Consider the following 21,481-nt stretch of genomic DNA (forward strand, 5'->3'; position numbering starts at 1 on the left):
TCACTTTTTCCATTAATGACTTTCCCCTCTCACAATCCAATCCTCCTGAAATTTAGCCAATTGAATTGTAAGGAGGAATGTCAACAAGTGTAGAAAATGATGACCTCACAGAAATTCAGTAGGCCAATCTTAATGCACTGTGGTAAGTAAGCCTGTGTTTCCACAGTCCTGGGAAGATAGAGTGTCACTCCCTCTGACTTATGTGTGGGATGCAGAAAACATTTCGACAAGTTCAGACAGGGAAGAAAACTCGACAAAGACTCAAATATGCATACTTATTAGAAAATAAGTGTTAGTGAGGAAGTGTCTTATAATAGCAGCATTATAATTTTTTGATAATCAGAATAGGCATCCCCCAAACAATGACTTTTAAATTGCCTGTCATTCATAGAGAAGTGCAGTCCTAAATGGCCAGGTTACAAGGTCAGTTTTAATTTCACTAGTTGATTTCAGTTATTTTTGTCCTACAGTGTCAATTAAGTTAAATTAGTTTTATTCTTTAAACAATCTACATTCTAATTGTCTTTGCATTTTGTCATTTACTGAGGGTGGTAAGCCAAAATCTTCAAAACTGATAGTGGATTTTCCCAGTTCTGTTATTTTAGTCAATTTTCATTTCACATATTTTTCAGCATTTTTAAGATTTAATTGACAAATAAAAATGCACTAATACACTTAAGGAGTATAATGTGATTTTTGACTGATGGACACTATGGGATGATTATCACAATGAAACTAATTAACATATCCATGACCTCACATTGTTATCATTTCTGTGGGTACAAAGAATACTTAAGATCTATGCTCAGCACATTTCAGTGCACAGTTGCATTAATATCTAGTCTCCATTCTTGATATCAGGTTTCCACAGCTTACGTATCAAAAATTTTAAGCAATGTTATTTAATGAATACAAATTTTAAAGGAGATAATTTCCTTGCAGAATTTATATCTTTTTAACATTTGAAATAACTAAATTATAATAAATAAATTTTTCACTCTAGTGACAAATTTTGCTTAAAGTCTACTTTATCTGATACTAATATAATACTTGTTTGCTTTAAAATTAGGATTTTAAGATGTATGTGGCAGACACACTTTTTCCCCCAGTTCTTCTTACTTACATGCTATTTATCTCATGTTTAAAGTGTATATCTTACAGTCTGTTCATCTTTTTTCTTCCAATGGAGATCACTCCCTTCAATCCCTTTCTACTTTTTGTAGCATGTTTCTTCATGGTGAAAGCCTTCACAATTACTATGCTATATGCTGACATTTCTCCATCACTAAATATTAAAGTCTCTCAAATAGTTTTTATTAATTCCATTGAATTAAAATAGGGCACATTCATGACCATGATTTTAGGCTAAAACTAGCATACATGGAACAAAAATTTTGATTAGCAAATGCCAAAATGATCACCTAATAATAACTAAAGAAATCAGCTTACATTTCTTGCCACCAGGGGTCATTTGGCCTATCAACAACTAACCAGTCTCCTTTTCTTTTTAGTTCTTCTCAGTGAGTTGCCCATGAATTACATGTTGCCCTTTCATTTGCTTCCGTGTCTCATGCCTAAATTCAAAGAAAGTGTGGGTAGTAAGGAAAGGAACTTCTCTTTGGATGGATCTTTTTCCTCATTCAGAAGCCCACCAGAAAGAGTTTGTTTCATGGGAAGTAACTGTAATTCAAGGCCAAGTTCATTTGCAAATTGAGCTTAGAAGCCAAGTGCCTGGGAAAGGGTCATGTAGTATCATTCTGCCCCACAAATTGGTAATTTTTGTTTGTTTGTTTTGTTATTTGCAAAGAATAAGGGTAAAATGATTTTAAATAACCAATTATTATTGTCTTTATTATACAAGTTACACTGACCAAAAATTTAAAAATGTTGAAGTCAGAATGTGGAGAAATTAACATCTACTTAACATTTTCAATAAGCAAGACCAGTGTGGTCTTTGTAATATTATCTGATTTGCAATTATGACTGTTCTATTTGTTGTCTGTAAACCTTGCTCTGATGTACTTGAAACCCCTTATTCAAATAATTTGATGAGTGTCCAAAGAATTTAGTTGACTCTGTTTAAACCATCTATTAACCTCCTCAGAATTTTTCATGTTTGTCTATTGATCTGTTAGAATGATCCAAGTTGCTTGTGCAAATAACCTGGAGAGATTATCAGTATTAAGTAGGAATGACAGTGAAAGCTTTTCTGTTTTCAAATTAATGACCTGAAGTGCACATTCTGTTTTGACTGACAACAAAGGACAAAATGAATAACAACAAAAAAGAAGCTTGCATCTTATCAAGAAAGGCACTTAACTCCGAATACATTTATGCATATATGATATATATTCCTTTTTATACTAACTTTCAAGAAATTGAGTGTGTTCTATCTCTCTTCTATCTTAGTGACACATGCCACAGTTTCTATATAAAATCATTAATATAGAGTTGCAAGGTTCTATATAAAATGCAATGAAATGCTCTTTCTTTCTTTTGAATAAAAAGTAATTACAACAGAGCACATGAGCTCGTGGATACAGCAAAGAGTTATAGTTAAATATTCTGAAGAGTTTTAACAACTGCATGAACAAAAACAGTAATTTTTAGTCTTTTTTTCCTCTTAGTTTACTTTAATGGAAGTTAGTGTTGTATTGCACTCTATTTCAGAGAACATTTCCATAGATAAGCATTTAATACAAATAATTCGATTTCACATTGAGATTTTATATCTTCCTAAAATTAAAGTGTCTACCATTCAATCATATGGGTGGAATTCTTTTTGAGATTATATTTACTAGCCAATGAGTAAAATTAGGAAACATTATTATTTTAATAATGAAGACACTGGAATTGAGAAATATTTATTAATCCTTCCACTGTTACATAGTTTTTTGTTTTGTTTTGTTTTCACCAGGGATTGAACCCTGGGGCACTTAACCACTGAGCCACATCTCCAGCCGATTTTTGTATTTTATTAGACACAGGGTCTCGCTGAGTTGCCCAGGACCTCACTAAGTTGCTGAGGATGGCTTTGAACTTGCAATCATCCTACATCAACTTCCCAAGCCACTGGGTGTTAGATAGTTTTTGCAGTAGAGATAGAACACTACCAATTAGAGAAATGCAAATTTAAACTACACTGAGATTTCATCTCACTCCAGTCAGAGTGGCAGTTATCAAGAATATAAGTAACAATAAATGTTGGTGAGAATGTGAGAAAAAAGGTACATTCATACATTGCTGATGGGACTGCAAATTGGTGCAACCACTCTGGAAAGCAGTATGGAGATTCCTTAGAAAACTCAGAATGGAACTATTACCCAGTTATCCCACTCCTCAAGCATATATCCAGAGGACTTAAAATCAACTTACTATAGTAACCCTGCCATATCAGTGTATTTATAACAGCTCAACTCACAATAGCTAAGCTATGCTACCAACCTAAGTGCCCTTAAACAGATGAATGGATAAAAAAAATATGGTACATATACCCAGTGAAATATCACTCAACCATAAAGAAAAATGAAGTTATGGCATTTGTCCATAGATGGATGGAACTGGAAATTATCATGCTAATCCAATTTCCCCAAACCAACCTCAGAATGTTCTCTCTGATATGCTGATGCTGCTTCACAATAGGTGAGGGTTCGGGGTGGGGGTTCATCAGATTGGACAGGGCAGAGTGGGGAGAAGGGAAGGGGGATGGGAACAGAAAAGACAGTAGAATGAATCAGACATAACTTTCCTACATTCATATATGAATATACAAGTATAACTCCACATCATGTACAATCACAAAAATGGGAAGTTATACTCCATGTATGTATGGTATGCCAAAATACATTGTACTGTCATATATAACTAAAAAGAACAAACACAAAAAATGAAGTAGAGAGAGGATATGAATCCTAGGACTTGGCATATCACATACTATACATATTGACAGAGATGAGAAACCATCTGCATTACTACTGAGGCAGTTAGTCCCTGCCACACTAGGAAACACAGTTTACAAACATTGCAACTTCCTCTGACTCAAAGACATAAAAATACATGGTACAACTGGGTACAAGTTTCCCTTCAATGGCACAATAGCAGTACAGAGTCCCAAATGATCTCTACACCACTGGGTACCCTGTCTTGCAGATATTCTTAGGAGGAACAACTGGACTAAATTTTATTTTATTTTACCTTATTTCTGATAGAAGTAGAACTTTGCTAACATGTAAAAGACCACAACATGCCCACCTAGAGGTGATAAAATATTCTAAATTAAGTGTTGTTTGTGAATGCAGCATTAATGTGTTTATCTTCAGTAAGCACAGCTGTACACCACTGGTTTCCATTCCCTTTGTCTCTGGTCTCCCAGCTACTGAAAAGTATAGTAATTAATAGTTTCATGAAGCAGCAGCCTCAGTTATGAAAAGCTACCTCATTTTTGCTGATGGAGCCTGTCATGGTGGCACACACCCATAATCCCAGCAGGTCTGCAGGCTGAGGGAAAAAAAAATGAGAGTTCAAACCCAGCCTCAGCAACACACTGAAACCCTATGTAACTCACAAGTCTCTGTCTCTTAATAAAATGTCAAAAAGGCTGTAGATATGGCTCAGTGGTTAAGCATCCCTGGATTCAATCCTGATCCACTCACCCAAAAAATGCTGATGGAAATGTGGTACATTTTTAAAAATATGATTCTACTTTTATTAGCCACATAGTAGTGTCCTTACAGAATAATTAACAAGTCCTTACAGAGAGATAAGACAGTGCTATAATTACATAGAGAGATTTTTGAGAGAAACTCTGGATATTTTTCCAGTATCTTCATATTTTAAATCTAATACAATGATCACAAATTTTGTATGTATTTTGTATTTAACATCATTGAACTTTTCAAACTATTAGTATGTAACATTTTCAATAACATTCAAAATAATATTATTTTTGTTCCTGTAAGAATTAGTGATATTCATTGCCATGCATATATATGGCCTATGTTTTCTATAAACACAAACTCCAAACTGAAACTGTATACAAAATAAATCATTGCTGTCTGCCATGAGGACTTTTAATGATCTTTAAAACTGCTTTACGAAATCAATGATAGAGTTGTGGACAGCCCCAGATCCCAAGATTCCACTCTGACTTCATCGCTTCACACCACAAGCAATATCTTCATTCTGCCTGTAGCTCAGTACAATTAGAGCTGAAGAAGAGATAGAGACTCATTCCTGACAATCTGAAGACTGTGCAGGTCTTTAAGATGCATTCCCATATGAAAATAATTTAATTTTAAAATAAGTAAATAAATTATCAGTGCAGAATACAGTCTTAAATTATACTAAAGCTGAATGTCATCTATTCTACCTATAAACACATTATATATTATAATTATATATTATATTTATATAGAGATAATTGGATATATATATATATATATATATATATATATTCTTAGATTTAGCCTTTTTAAATAAAGTGTTTATTTGGGCTACAATAGAAATGCCACAAAAATAACATTAGAGAAACACATGAAGCACACCACTATTTTGAACTAACCCTTTAATTTGCTAAATATCAGTAGAGATTTCTAAATAAACACATGTACATGTGACTATCATATACCCAAATGAGTTCCTTGAAACTTCCTATGCACTGTAGGAAATTTGGTTAGGATTGGAAAAAATACCACAACTAGAAACAAATACAAGAAAATGCATCACTGAAAAATCATTCATTCTATCCATAGCACATTCAAATTTGTTCATATTTATGGCTAAGGTTTTGGCGTATTGACTAGCTGAAATTTAACTTAAGGTTGTGGACTTAACTTCACCTCACTGACATATTACAAACCACTGGGTAAGTGAGGCTTTTATGAAACATGGTATAAAAGTTAAAGCAAAAAAAATACACAAAACACAATACAAAGTTAGAGTTATATTTTCCCTCTGTAAACTTATTGTAGATAAAAGATAATCGGTGTTTTTAAAAACAAATTTTTGTTTTTTATTAGAATTCACATAGGCATTGTTCAGGAATCCATACATAAAGATTCATATTTCAGGAGCAAAAAAGGAAAATATTAAAGTGTATATATACATATATATATATATATATATATCATAGATAATATATATATATAATGTACATATATATGCATATATATTTAAAATAATATCCTCATGGTCACTTACAAAAATTTTTCTATTTAATGTTTGGCTTATTAAATGATTCTCTTTCTGTTCCACTCATGGAGACCATATATGTATCGCAAAGTGATAACCATTCCTTATTTTACTAGACTATTTTAAACTAATTTATCACAAAATGATCATTGTCATTAAATTGAACCAAATATGGATGCTGTCTCATGGAAAGTGTAGGATATTTGTATGCAGGTTTAGTCTCACAAGGAGGTTGAGTGTTGGAGTGAGATCTACCATCTTTCCTCACTTACGGTAGCTTATCAGAACATGAAACTCATTGGACTAAAAGTGGTAGTCTCTCAAATGCCAGAATAAACTTCAAGGCACAGGAGATAACCAAGCATCTGGGCTAGTGTAGGGAAGACTAGGGGGACAGCACACTTTAAGCAACAGAAACTGAGCATGAGAGAAGCTTGTCTTGGGAATTCTCTGGGGTATGCCACACTGCCTTCTATAGCTCCTCATTCAGACTTTCTCAGGACTAAACATTCTCACTTTCAGGTTAGTTAGGGCAAATTTATCAATGCATTGTGCATATATTTTTGTGAATCTTTATATGAGAAATAAAATTGGGGCAGCAAGAGATAATTTTATACACTAGTCATGGCTATTAATCACCTTTTCAGTTCCTGTAAATAAGAATATACAAAGAACCCTTTTTTAAAAAACAAAAAAAAAAATAAATATAAGAATGTCTAGTCATGTGAATTAAAACAAAATGTAATATCAATGAATATCCAGTCAAGATTTTGGAATATCAGAATTCAAACTTAAGGATTATAGAAGTGTGGGTGTGAATATTACAATGTGAATATTATAAATTATTTATGTATGAATTGTTTGCATTGACTTTAATTCTTCCCCTACTTTCTAAAAAGAATATCTTCCTATTACATAAACAGTACATTACATAAATTAGTATATGTATTTGAAATTATCAAGAGAGATGTGTTGGGGAAATAATGGTAATTAAAATGAAACAGAAATAAAATCCTAATAGGAGTGACTCTTTCCCTCAATTTTCATACAGTTATTAACCTTCAAAAGTTGTTTTCTTGAGCTTAGATGACAAGACATTATGAATTGGATAACATCAGTGAAGCAGGAATGTCACTTACCTACCATGATAGTTCATTCATACTTTCATTCCCTTGGCTTATTAATAGTTTATTTTTATTTTTAATTAATTAAATTTAATTTATTTATAATCAATTTATCTTTAATCAATGCTAAGTGAAAAACTAAAATTAAAATGCAGATTATCCCTTCTGTTAAAGATTCCACTTTTATGTAGAATAAATTAAAGAGATCAATAATGCTCATTAATGTATTTTGGACTAAAGTTTAACTGCCAATCAAACTTCTGGCAAAGTCTTGGTTTTCAAATTATTTCAAAGCTTTGGACAGAGGGTCTTATAAATTTTACATGGACTAAAATTAATGTTTATTCTACAAAATCCATGTTAAATGAAGAAACACAAAGGAAAGCAAATGTTGAATGAGTTTATGGTCATATCTTAAAATTAAACCTGTGTTCTTTGAAATAATCCTCATTGTTATATAATGTCTTTTTAAAAAATATGCCATGCATTTGGAATACAAGGCATTTATTCTGAACAACTCAGAACTATCTTTGATGTACTATAAGCTAAAGGGCATTTGAAAAAAAAATGTAGTAACTTACCTATATAATTGCCAGGCAGGAGCGATTCAAATGATAAATTATTTAAAGAAATAAAAGAAGACACTGCAGGGCTCTAGTGGCTTATTAAGGTGAATGATTTTCAAATTCAGTTCAGTTTTATTTCAGCACATTCTTTCTTCTACTTAGGCTTTATTTCATCAAGAATATAGCAGTGAAAAAACACCTTAAAACTGTTTTTATAATTTTCTAGAAAAGATCATGACATTTTCTGGTTAGTATTTCCTCCCTCGTATCATATTGAACCATTAACTTGTAATTTTATTGTAATGATAAATTATTAAGTGGCTAATACAATTAAAGATTCATAATGATCAATTTCTTGCTGATACTACTATGAGGGAAAATTATTAAAAGATTCGTAAGATGCATGGTAAAAAGTCCTGTTTAACAACAATGTTGGTTCATTGTATAGTACTAAAGGGAAAATCGAAAATTGTGAATGAAACTAGTAGCTATATGCTCAAGGCTGAGTCTGTTCTTGGCCAGTGAACTTGGACATGGGAGCTGTCTTCAGGAGTGTACTGATAAATGTCTAACAATCAGTTTTCTGAAGAAAAGAAAGTCATTGCAATAACATTTACTTAAGCTCCCATTTAGATGTTTTTCTAAGTTTCTATGGTGCATATTTTTGGGAACTGACGTCAACCCAGCATGACTCTCGGTTGGGAAGATATAGTTAGTCGTCACATGGCATATAAGCCTGTTCTGACCTATCTCTAGTTATCTTCCAATAATTGTGAGGTTGCAGTGTGCAAAAGGAATTGGATGTGACCTTCACAGTCCCAAGCGAGACTTGGATCAACACAGGAAAAATAACCACATGTTCCACCTGTGTGGGAAAATTTCAAGAGGGCAGACCTCACCCACAGAGGAGTGGGGATCGCAGAACCTTTGTCCCTCATCCCTCATTTTTGTGATGACTCCAGGCAGTTTCTCTTCACAGCCTCGTACAGTTCTCCAGAAAATATGGCTGTAGATGCTCTTGGTGTGTTTATGCTCCCATCTCCAAGCTGTAGTCTCACTTTCCCCTCACTCTTTCTTCCCAGAATCCTGGGATTTCCTCCACATAAACTCCTTGCATGCAAAACCTTGTCTTAATGTATAGGATAACAAACAAACCCAAAGCCTGCCCTTTTCTTGCCATTTTACAAACTGAATCATCTCAGTTTCCATGTTTCCTATCAGAGGTCTACTTCTGGCACCAAGATGACCTACTAAGACTAAGTAGAGGTGACACAAACTGTTCTAATGGGGCATTCTCACGTTATGCCACAGTAGGTTCAGAACCTCTGAAACCCAATGGACTGAGGCAGGCAGAACCATCTCCAGGAGTGTCATCACTGAGCAGTTCCTTATCTGATCCTGCTCTTGGAACTTCCAAAGCTTGTGCCTCCGGAAAACACTTCTCAGGAACTTTGTCTAAAACACTGGCTCACTTCCTCTTTTGAATATTTTAAGTATTAGGTAGCCTTGGAGATATCTTTCCCATAGAAGTTGGACATGCGTTCATTTATCTAAAATTTGTTTTATTTTCATGGTCCCATCCATCAGAGTTTCTCAATGGCTAGACCACTGCCATTTTGTACTAGATAATTCTTTGCTGTGGGAGTTGTCTTTATTGGAGAAGATGTTTAGCCACCGTCCTGGACTCTGCCTACTAGATGCCAGTAGCTTTCTTACTCCTGGTTGTGACAACCAAAAAAGTCTTCAGACATTTTCAAATGCCCTGTGGAAGAGGCAGGCCCTCTCTTTGAGAACCACTCTACATCTTTAAGAAATGCTCATTTGAGTCTGCAGAACCTTAAGTCTTGTCTGGAAGATATAGATACAGGACTCCACTCCACTGGATTTGAGTGCTCCCTTTATATATATATATATATATATATATATATATATATATATATATATATATATAACCATAGTAATAACCATAGTAATTGTTTTCATTGTTATCATGAAAACAATTACTATGGTTATTAAAACCTTTGTTTTTTTGACTCTCATGCATGTTCTTAGTTTATATTCAGTTACTTTTTCTTTTCCTCACATTATTATAAGCAAATTAAATAATTCATATCAGAGATATTGTCATAGTCATATTAGAATTAATTCTTATGTAGTTCAAATATTAGTCAATTTATAATCATAACTATTATGAAGAAAAACTGTATATAAGAAAGGACTAAATCTTCTACAACTCTCCTCTATTCCAATTTCTAGTTAGGCAGTTTCTTGAGTGTGTCTTAATATTTTACTCAGTCAGTAGATGATCATTTGCTTCATTTCTTGTTCTGTTATTAGCAAATCAGACAAGAAATATATTTAATTCAATGTGAAATATAGAAAGCAGTGCATATTAAAAAGATAATTTTTTGAGGGGTACTTGGAATTGAACTCAGGGGCAATCAACCACTGAGCCACATCCCAAGATTTTTTTTGAGGGGTTGGGGGACAAGGGACAAGGTCTCATTTAGCTGTTTAGCGCATAGCTGTTGCTGAGGCTGGCTTTGAATGCTTGATCCTCCTGCCTCAGCCTCTTGAACCCCTGAGATTACAGTCATGCCCCACCATGCCTGGGTAAAAAAATATTTTAAGTTATTCGATATATTTCACACACACACACACACACAGAAATTATAGTATCATTGTAGGCTTCAAAGAATGCATACATACTACAATTTTTATAACCAAAAGTTAAAACATTCATTCAAAACTAACAGCTATCATTGATCATTGAATGTGTATTTGTGTCATATGCTAAGTTCATGATGTCTTTTTTAACGAATGCTCACAGCTCCCTGTTGAAATTATGCTCATTTGAATAATTTAAGCCCTTAGCACAAGAGTGCAAGTGACATATGCACATATTTAATATCTTAGAGAAAAGAGAGCAAAGATGATATCTTAGAATAGAAGAAATCCATGAACAGACGAAAATTATCAATTTCCTAATTTAATCTATATAGAAATAGTGAGAAAATTAAATATTATGTTGTGACACCTTGAAAATGACAGGTATCATTAGTATCAATGAAAATTTTAAAATTAGTGACCATATCTTAGTATATACACCATGCAGCCAGGAATTAAAAGGAGAGAAAAGAACAGAAATGAATGTACTAAAACTTGATCTTACATTTTGAAAATAATAAAGTCAAATATTAGACACAGGCACACAGCCGCTAGAGTGTAGGATATTTAATGGTGATCTTCAAGGAGGCAGAACTAGAAAAAGTTGACTTCGTTGCCAACAGTCAACTTGGAGTAGACAAGAAATAATATTGTATTTCATGGCATAGATGCAAATTTCAATATGAGCATTGGTTCCCAAAGTCCTGACATATTTTCCTAAGCATATTAATTTTAATCAGAATAGTCTAGCAGATTTGTATGAACTTATATAGGAATTTATACTTTAATTTTACAATATTAGGATGAGTAAATTCAGTAGCTTTCAGACAAAACTGTCACAAGTGACACTTAAACATTGCTTTTTCAATCAAGAAAAATCCTGAAGCATTTTTAGTAGTCAATGCATTCAGAGATAATGTAAAACTCAAACTACCCTGAATTATTATCACTATGTTTCTACACTTTGAAAATAGCAAAAACTGATTCTCATGGTTTCATAAAACTTAGACAAGTCAGTCATATTAGCAACAAATCAATAAAATAAAACTCCCAAGCACATCAAATTTTCATGTAGGGTAACTGAAGAATCTTTTGAGTATGAATTTAAATCACAGTGATTTAAAAAATTCTTTATAGAAAATAATTCACTTATATTATCATGAAATCTCAGTATTGGAAAAAAAAATATAGTCCAAAGTCTGAAGAGATTCTGGGAAAACTATAAGATGAAAAGTAGAGATGTTATGATATTAAAATTTCCCTAGGTTTTTATCATTCATTCCTTCACCCACCCATGAGTTTATGCAACATTCAGTATCTATTTGGTACCAGGCACTGTTTTCACTACTGAACTTAGAATAATGAACAAAAATGATGAAAATTCCTACAGCCTTGATTTCAGGGTATCTTATTTTAATGTGAAATATCTGAAAATAAACAAAACAGGTTGAATATGTTACAAGTTAAATTACTTTAAATGCAAAAGATAAAATTAGGGACTTTGGGATAGAGGGGATTGCAAACGTAACTAGTGTTGTTGGAGATTTATACACTGACAAATGTGATATTTGAGGTAAAAGTGAAAAAAGTTTTTGGAAGGGAAACTTCTCTCCAAATGTTGAGAAGTGGGTCCAGGCAGCTGGAGTGGCAAAGCGCAGGTTTATGACCTGAGATGGGCTGCGCTGGGAGACCTGCTCCCTGAGAGCAGAGAATGGAAGGAGTGGGTTAGTCTGAGCTAGGGGGAGGTCAGGGAAGGACAACGCAGAGGACTGGAGCAAAAGCATTTATAGCCCTTTAGAGGTCATTCATGCTGAATAGATTAGGATGGCTTTTGGCAAAAGACTGAGAATATCCATCCTTGAAAGGAACATTAATCTAGCTCTGAAGGCGGAATCTGAACTTTTAAAAGGCTCAAGACAAAGGGTTTAGGCGTTGAGTGTGGTGTGAAATGGGGAGTCAGGGAGTAATCCATGAAGCCCATAGGAAAAAACAAAAGTCCACGAGGTATGAAATAATGGGAGATGAAGAGAAGTCCGACTCCATATACATTCTGAAGTTAAAACAAGCAGGATTTTTGTGAACAAATGTGGTAGACAAAATGGAGTCACAAGAATAATGTGGTAGTGGCCATTCAAGAGAGGAGACTCCTGCAGGAACTTAACGAGGTAAGGAAAATAAGACATTTATTCCAATCTTCACTCTGCTTTCCCAGCAGCTACTTCCAAAATTTATAGGAACACTCCAATGGGAATTTTGAATTTCTCTTTTTTTTCTGAGCTTTGAGAGGTATATCTGCCTCTCTTTGGCTTTTCCCCGTAGTTACGTAAGAACTATGGTTCTGTTTTATTTCATCTCCTTTATTGGCATCTGACAGAAATTGTGTCACCCTGTGTGGCAGACAAATATGGCTTCCAATTATTAAAATTATTCCATCAAAAGATAAAGAGTGGGACCAGGATTGTGGCTCAGCGGTAGTGTGTCCGCTTAATGTGTGTGAGGCACTGGATTAAATCCTCAGTACCACATATGAATAAATAAAAAAAAATAAAGGTATTGTGTCTATATACAACTAAAAAGTATTTAAAAATTAAAAAAAAAGATAAGGAGTATTTCTTGCACCTTGAATTTGGGAGGCCTTTATGACTACTTAGAAAAAGGACATTTGGTGCAGGTGATACCATACTAGTTCTCATGATAAGATAACTTCCATCTCCCATCTCTTGAAGTGTTCTTTTATGTAATCAATGAATTAGAATTATACATAAATAATAGGAATGGAGATGTGGCTCAGTGGTAGAGCATTTACCTAGAATGTTAGAGGGCCTAGGCTCAATCCCTAGAAGACCAAACAAAACAAAGCAAGACAAAACAACTAAACGTAATAGAGGGATTCATCTTGCTGCATATGCACATGAACATAACATAATTTGATCAGTCTTGAACATAACGTAATCTGATCAATCCTGAACATGTCTTTTCCTGCCACTCTTCCCTCCACCAGATTTTCCTGCTCTGCTCTACTGATCCCTCTTCTATTTTAGTATTATTTTAACAAGTGCATTATAACCACATTCAAAAGGTACATTTATTGTGGTATATTTGTACATGGCCATAGCATAATTTAGTAGATTTCATGCCTGAGTACTTCCTCGTGCCATTATTTCTCTCTCGCTTTTAATGCCTTCTTCTACACTATTAGTCTCCTTTCTATTTTCCTGAAATGCCTTTTCTGTTCTTTTTTTTTTTCCCTCTGTGTCCCTAACTCCTACATATGAGTAAAATTGTTCAACCCTTGGGTTTTTGAGTCTGGCTTGTTTGAATTGGCATTGAATTTCCAGTTCCATCTATTTTTCAGCAAATGACATAATTTCATTCTTGTAGGTGGCTGAGTAAACCTCCATTGTGTATTTATATATTTTCTTTAGTCATTCATCTATTGATGGAAACTAGGCTGGTTCTATAACTTAGCCATTGTGAATTACATGGCTATAAACACTGCCATTCCTACATTACTGTAGTATACTGATTTTAGATCTTTTGTATAAATACCAGTGGGGTAGTTAAGTCATAAATTAGTTCTATTCTTAGTCTTTAAACTCCTTTCCAAACTGGTTGTGAAAATTTTTAGTTCCATAACAAGACATAAGTGGACATTTTCACACACCCTTTGCCAGTAATTACTGACATTTGTATTCTTGATTATTGCCATTCTAACTGGAGTGAGATGAAATTTTAGTGGAGTTGTAATTTTCCTTTCCCTTATGGCTATAGATTTTGAACATTTTATCAAGTATTTGATAACCATTTATATTTCTTCTTTAGAAAAGTATCTGTTTAGATCTTTTCCCAATTTGTTGATTGTGTTGTTTTTTCTGAGGTTTCCTCTTGTGTTCTTTATATATTTTGGATATTAAATCCATGTTGGAAAGGTAGCTGGTGAGGATTTCCTCTGATTTTGAAACTTTTTACTTCATACTGTTGTTTCTTCTGCTATGCAGAAGCATTTTAATTTGATGTCATCACACTCACTGGCTCTTGGTTTTTTTTTTTTGTTTGTTTTGTTTTTTGTTTTGTTTTGTTTTGGTTTTTGAGTTTTAAAAGTCTTTATGTGAAAGTCAAGGTGTATGCCAACATGTTGAACTCTTAACCCTATATTCTCTTCTATCAGTTTCACTGTTTCTCATTTATTTCCTAGATCTTTGATCCTCTCTGTGTTGATTTCTGTAAGGGGAAGAGATACAGTTCTTGTTTTATTCTTCTATATGTGGATATCCAATTTTCTGAGCAACATTTATTTTTAAGGCTGCTTTTTCTCTAACATATTTTTGGTACCTTTGTCAAGGATCAGATGACTAACTAGACCTATGTGGATTTATCTCTGTTTTCTATTCTATTCTATTGGTCTCTATGTCTGGTTTTATGCCAATACCTCAATGTTTTTGTTATTACAGCTCTGTAGTATCATTTGAAATTGGGAATCAAGATATCACTCATTGTTCTTTTTGCTCAGGATTGTTTGAGTTCTTCTGTGTTATTTCTCTTCCTCCTCCTCCTCCTCCTCCTCCTTCTTCTTCTCTTTCTTCCCTGGTGATTTAACTCAGGGGCATTTTTACTACTAAGCAACATTCTCAAACCATTTTGGTTTTTGTTTTGAGATAAGATCCATCTGAGTTTCTTAGGCCCTCACTAAGTTGCTGAGGCTGGCTTTGCCTAGTGATCTTACTTGCTCAGCCTGCCAAGCCACTGGGATTACAGACATAGACCACTGAACCCAGCTGGTTTGTTTATTCTTACACTTAAATTTTAGAACTGATTTTTCTAGTTCTTGAGGAATGTCTTAAAGAATGTGATTGGTATTTTTATGGGAATTTCTTTGAATATGTATTGCTTTTGGAAATATGGTCATTCTGACAATATTAATTCTGTCTGTTGAAGGACATGGGAGGTTTTTCTATTTTCTAAGATCTTTAATCTATTCCTCAGTATTCTACAATTTTCATTGTAAAGGACTTTCATATCCTTTATTAGATTTATTCCCAAATGATTTTTTAACTTTTTTGTAGAGAATTTTGTGAATGAAATTACTTTCCTAATTTCTTTCTAAGCAGGTTCACTATTGGTGTATAGGAAAGATTGTTTTTGGTTTTTGTTTTGTTTTCTTGGTATTGATCTTGTGGCCTCTGACTTTGATTTATTCTTCAGATCTAGAAGTCTTCTGATGCAATTTTTTTTAGTCTTCTAAGAACTGGATAATTTCTTCAGCAAATGGAGATAATTTGACTTCTCTTTTTTCTATTTGTTTCCCTTTAATTTCCTTTTCTTTTCTGATCATTCTGGTTTTGGGTTTCAATCACTAGATTAAATGGGTGTTGTGAGAGTTGATATTCTTCTCTTGATCCTGAATTTAGAGGAAATGCTTTCAGTTTTTCTTCATTCAGTAGCATACTGGTTTGGGGTTTTTCATATTATTACAGGAGAGAGGAATCGAAGCTCTCAACCTCAGTTCTTGTGATCTGACAAAAGAAAATTTAAAGTTAAACACCAAAAACCAAGCAAAAGACCTTATTATAAGTAAATTAAGAATCAAGTAAAGAGCATTCTCAAGACAAAGTGGGCTGTCTCTGAGCAGAGGACAAAGGAAATGATATTTTCTGAAAATTTTTTGCTGTTTTATGATTACTTTGAGAACTGCGGTCCACCTTCTGCATTCCTCACCAATCATGTGTTTGACTCCTCTGAATTTTTGACCTTAGTTGATCCTCTCTGGAACTCTCATGGGTATGTGGCCATCTTATTCGGTGGGAGTGGGGGCTATCTACAAGTCAATCCTACATAAATGTGGTTACTCAGGTCAGTAGCTGGTAGGGAATTACTTTAGTGCACCTGCTTTACTAAAGTCATCTCCCTTCGGAAATATGTAGAAACACCTATGGCCATAACTCCTAACTTTGCCCTGATCTCAGTGAACCCTGTGAAGAGTTAGTGCCATGAATCCTCTTTATTTTATGTATTTCCCTAATTAATCCCCAATTAGCTCCTTTCATTACTATTTGCTTATAGAATATAGAAAGGTCTATCGCATTGGATATTTTTCTATAAGTCAATTGCTACATGTTATTTACTCCTCTGCCTTGAAAGTAGTTTAAAGAAGACTCTGATAGTAACTTAAATAAAACCTATAACTTTGACGTGAATTTCACTGCTCTTTACTAACTACTACCTAACAATATATAGATAGACTTTATGATATTGAGGTAAGATCCTTGTATTCCTAGTTTTTCATGTTTCATTCATGTTTTTAACATAAGTGACTGATGAATTTTGTCACAGGATTTTGTTCACAGATAAACATGTGATTTTTTTGCCTTGAAATATATTTATGGGATGCATTACATTTATTGATTTCCATTTTTTGAATCAACCTTGCATCTCTGGGAACAAACCTGTCTGATCATTGTGTATTGTCTTCTGAATGTGTTTTTGAAGTACAGATTGCTAATATTTTAAACATTTTTGCAAGTATACTCAGGAAGAATATTGGTCATAGTTTTCTTTTCTTGAAATGTCCTTGTTTGCTTCTGAAATATCCTAAATAAACAATCTAATATTCATCTCAAAGCCCTAGAAAACCAGGAACAAACTAATTCCAAAACCAGAAGAAGACACAAAAGTACTAAGATCAGAGTTAAAATTAATGAAGATACAATAAAAAATAATATAAAGAATCAATAAGAAAGATCCTATTTTGAAAAGATAAACTAGATTGATAAACCCTTAGTAAAACTAATCAAAATAAAGAGAGAGAAGACCCATGCCAACAAAATTAGAGTTGAAAATGAAGATACAACCATAGACAATAATGCAGAAGATCATTAGAGAATATCTGGAAAACTCATAATTCCAATAAATTGGAAAATATATAAGATATTGACAAATGTATCAGCACATAGAAAAAACCTACCCAAATTGAATCAAGAGTATAAATAAATTCTAAACATATCAATATCTTTTGGATTATTCTATCTGAAATCTGTTCTCTGTTCTTCCAATTAGATCAGCTGCTAGCTTAATACCACTGAGAGCATTCAGCCAATATCACAGACTTGAGCCCTACTCACACACTTAACTGAGTCCTGACCACAAAGTCATGAAGATAATAAAACATGTATTTAACAGCAAATGTTTAAGGTAATATTTCATGCAACAGTAAATAACTGAAACATTCATTTATTCTGCAAATATTCTCCATGGACTTTTGATCCTCTTATCCAAGTTGCTTTGATTGGCAATATTGATTATTTGTATCTTTACATTTAGGTCATTCATATGACCTAAAGAGCTGACTCTTTCCAAAGTTCTTATTATTGATTCTTATTGCTCTATCCATATTGTTTCTCAAAAAGAAAATGATTTTTTATTAAAGTGAAATCTACATATTTTATTTGCTAACCCACAAATGTGATAAATAATTTAAGTCAGAGAGTAACATTTATCATGGCATTTTATCAAAGCCCAAATACACAAATTTGGAAAAGCAAGTATCCAAGTCGGAAAGGATAATTTTTTTATTATGCCTAAGAATGCTTTCATTTTTTTTAAAAAAAAGTAAATTCTCAATATCATGCATTTTGTTTGTTCTGATATTTTAATTCCAAGTTTTAGAACATTTCTTCCTATATTCACAATAATTCCTAAAATTCAGTGTAATATATAGTGTCTTCATGTAACTGAATCAAAAGGACAAGAAGAGATTCCTGTGTGTCTTGGTGTGATTGATGGTCATCAAGGGGCAATACACACAAAAGGCTGGTCAGAATCACAGGGCATCATCTTAGGTGATCTCTTGCATTCCTAGCATTACAGTTACTCTATAAGTCAGAAGCAACAAAGTTTTAGATTATTTGCAAAATGAATTTGAATCATTTCTCCAGGTAAATATCTACAAGTTACTTATGTGTTTGTTAAGGATAGTATACCACATGGAAGGGAAAAAATAATAGGATCAAATGTGGCCATTTGTGAAGTATTCATATATGCTTGCTTGGAAAATTGCTGGTTAATCCCAGGTATCTTAGATTATTTACTAAAGTTTACTTTCACTCTCGAAAATGTCTTAAAATAGAAGATAAGTACATTAGCAACTTGTAAGTACAAGCTGTTGTCTTTGCTTCTATCATTTCCCCTCAGGTTCCAGAATACCCAGGTTGGATGGGATTGTATGAGAAGAGAATTAATGTAATCAGGTATTGTTTCAACATTGGAAGATAGATGTGTGAGTCCTTGACTTTTATATGGATAGTTTTTCCTCTTAGGGAGATGGATTTTTATTGCTGTTGTTTTTTTTTTTTTTTTGGCAGATAAATTTTTCTAAAGAAGGATATGTTTAATGATAGTAAATATCCAAAGATGAGCATCATCTGGGGAAGTGTTTATCATCTTTGTACTTGATATAGTGCTCTGTGCTCACTGCGATAAGACAATTGAAGGCCACATTTTTCAGGCTTCTTTGGGGACTTATTTCCTATCAGATTGGGCCAGTGTTGGCATCAGAGGGAGATTGAATGACAGGATAAGCAAAAAATATAGGTTTTATTACCATGCTTTTTCCTTCTGTCTTGTAGTGGCCTTTCATAAAAGAGGAGAGGCCTTCACAGAAGAGTTAGGTCTTTTAAGCTTCTATTCTGGAATCCACATCCCAATATTTCATACCTCCAGCAGAATAGCAATCTCCAGGCCAAATAGTTGTTTACTACTGACAAGTAAGCTTTCCTTATCGTCATGACGAAAGGGAGAGCAAGTTTACAGCTTGAAGGGAGGCGCCTTGCTAAAGGTAGACTGCTGATAACCTCCACCTGGACTGGAAGAGAGTGGCTGTGTCTTCTGGAAGACTATATTCCAGAAGAATGGTTCTAGGGTATACATGATACACTGGCAAGAGCATTTTCAAATGCTTTACACTTCTACTGGGAATTCAAACTGGCTCATCACCCTCAAAAACAACTCACAACAAGAAGCTTTCTAGAGTAAATGTGCAAAGAAAAAGAAGGTTAGGGGCCTAGAGATTGTAATAAACCCATCTAAAATTTAGTCAAGATAAAGAAATGTTCTCTATTTCTTCATTAAAATAGAAGACAAGTTATCATTATCTTGCAGTAAATTTCAAAGGGATTTGATAATGGATTATTAAGGTGTAAGAAACATCTATATATATATATATATATATATATATATATATATATATATATATATATATATATATGGAAAAAATATGAATGACCTAAAGAAATGTGCAAGGCTTGGGCCAGTTAAGGACTGTGGGTTGTGAAGTATGTGACTCAGAGGAAGAGCCATCTGCAGTACCCCATGTTTCTCTCCAGCCATGCTCTGCTCTATAGGTGAAAGAAGAGACTAGGCACACATGGATTCAACTAGGGGTAGGGTACAACCTTACACCAGATTGAACAAGGGAGTGGACATGAGGAAGGGAATTATTGTCATGATTAACTACATGATATATGCCGAGTAAAGAAGGAATATGAAACCACAGCACAATAAATGAGTAGCACTTGGTAGGCTGAAGCAGGAGGATCACAGATTTGAGGTCAGCCATAGCAATTCAGTAAGGGCCTAAGAAACTTGGACCCTCTCTCAAAATAAAAAAAAAAAAAGCGTTGGAATGTGGCACATTGGTTAAGTGCCCATGGATTCATTCCCTGGTATAAATAAATAAATAAGTGATAAAACCAATGGATTTTGAGTCCTGAACTAATTGAAGGAAAAATGAATTTGGGGTGAGAGGAAGAGTGATATGGAAACAAAGGAGTTGCTCCTGAAGAAAGAGGATGATAGAAATTGAGATGTCGTCATTGGTAATGTATTGTAAGGTAGGAAATGAGCACAGACATGCGTAGCTAAAGTCAAAAATAAGAGAAGGTCCTCAGGAGAGAAGTTGCCAATCAAAGGATTTTTCTTAATTGTATCTGACAATAGTATTGAAAATCAACCTTTGTTTCTACATTTATCTTGTACTTCACATACTTGTCACAGTATAATATTAAAACTTTTTTGGAAATGTCTGTTGACACTGAAATTTAGTTTTCATTTTTTATTTTCCTTTTATTCTAATTTGTTATATATGACAGCAGAATATATTACAGTTCATATTACACATATAGAGCACATTTTTTCATATCTCTGGTTGTACACAAAGTAGAGTCACACTATTTGTGTCTTCATACATGTACCTGGGGAATGACATCCATCTCATTCCACAAATTTTTCTACCCCTGTGTCCCCTCCCTTCCCCTCCCACCTCTTTGCACTATCTAGAATTCATCTATAATTCTAAGTGAAGTTAGCCAATCCCAAACAACCAAGTGCCAAATTTAATTTTCTAATGCTACTTCTTTTTTCACAAACCATTACCTGCAAAATTTTGAACAATAGATTTGATTGCAGGTATCGTTTTCTCTTTTCCTCTATGAAATTACCACTAATGTTTAATAATTGAAGTATTTGATCTATTGTTTTGATAGCTGTTACATGTCTGAATAAGGCTGCTGTCTTCTATTACTGCTCTGTGAGAAGAATTTTTTGGTGTCTTTAATGGACACTGAGTATAGAATTTTTTCATGGGGAAAAATATAATTTTAGTGTCTCTTAGTGTGAGGCAAATTCTAATTTCATATTTTACATGTATAATTTGCATTTATAAATATAAAATTTATGCACACATTTGTTTCTAATTTCTTATACCATAATTAAATTTGTGAAATAAAGATTTCTTTGCAAATGAGGTAATAAATATTTTAATTTAAAATTTCTAAAGATGTTTTCTTTAAGCATAAAAATTATTTATAAAATTCCCTCCTACTGTGCTTTCATTGTGTAGTGTTATTCTCAATGTCTTGACAGTCCAGTTATAAGATGTGGAAC

The sequence above is a fragment of the Marmota monax genome, unplaced genomic scaffold, assembly GCF_021218885.2.
Source record: "Marmota monax isolate L192 unplaced genomic scaffold, Marmota_monax_Labrador192_F-V1.1 WCK01_AAM20220418_F8-fsc01183, whole genome shotgun sequence".
NCBI lineage: Eukaryota > Metazoa > Chordata > Mammalia > Rodentia > Sciuridae > Marmota > Marmota monax.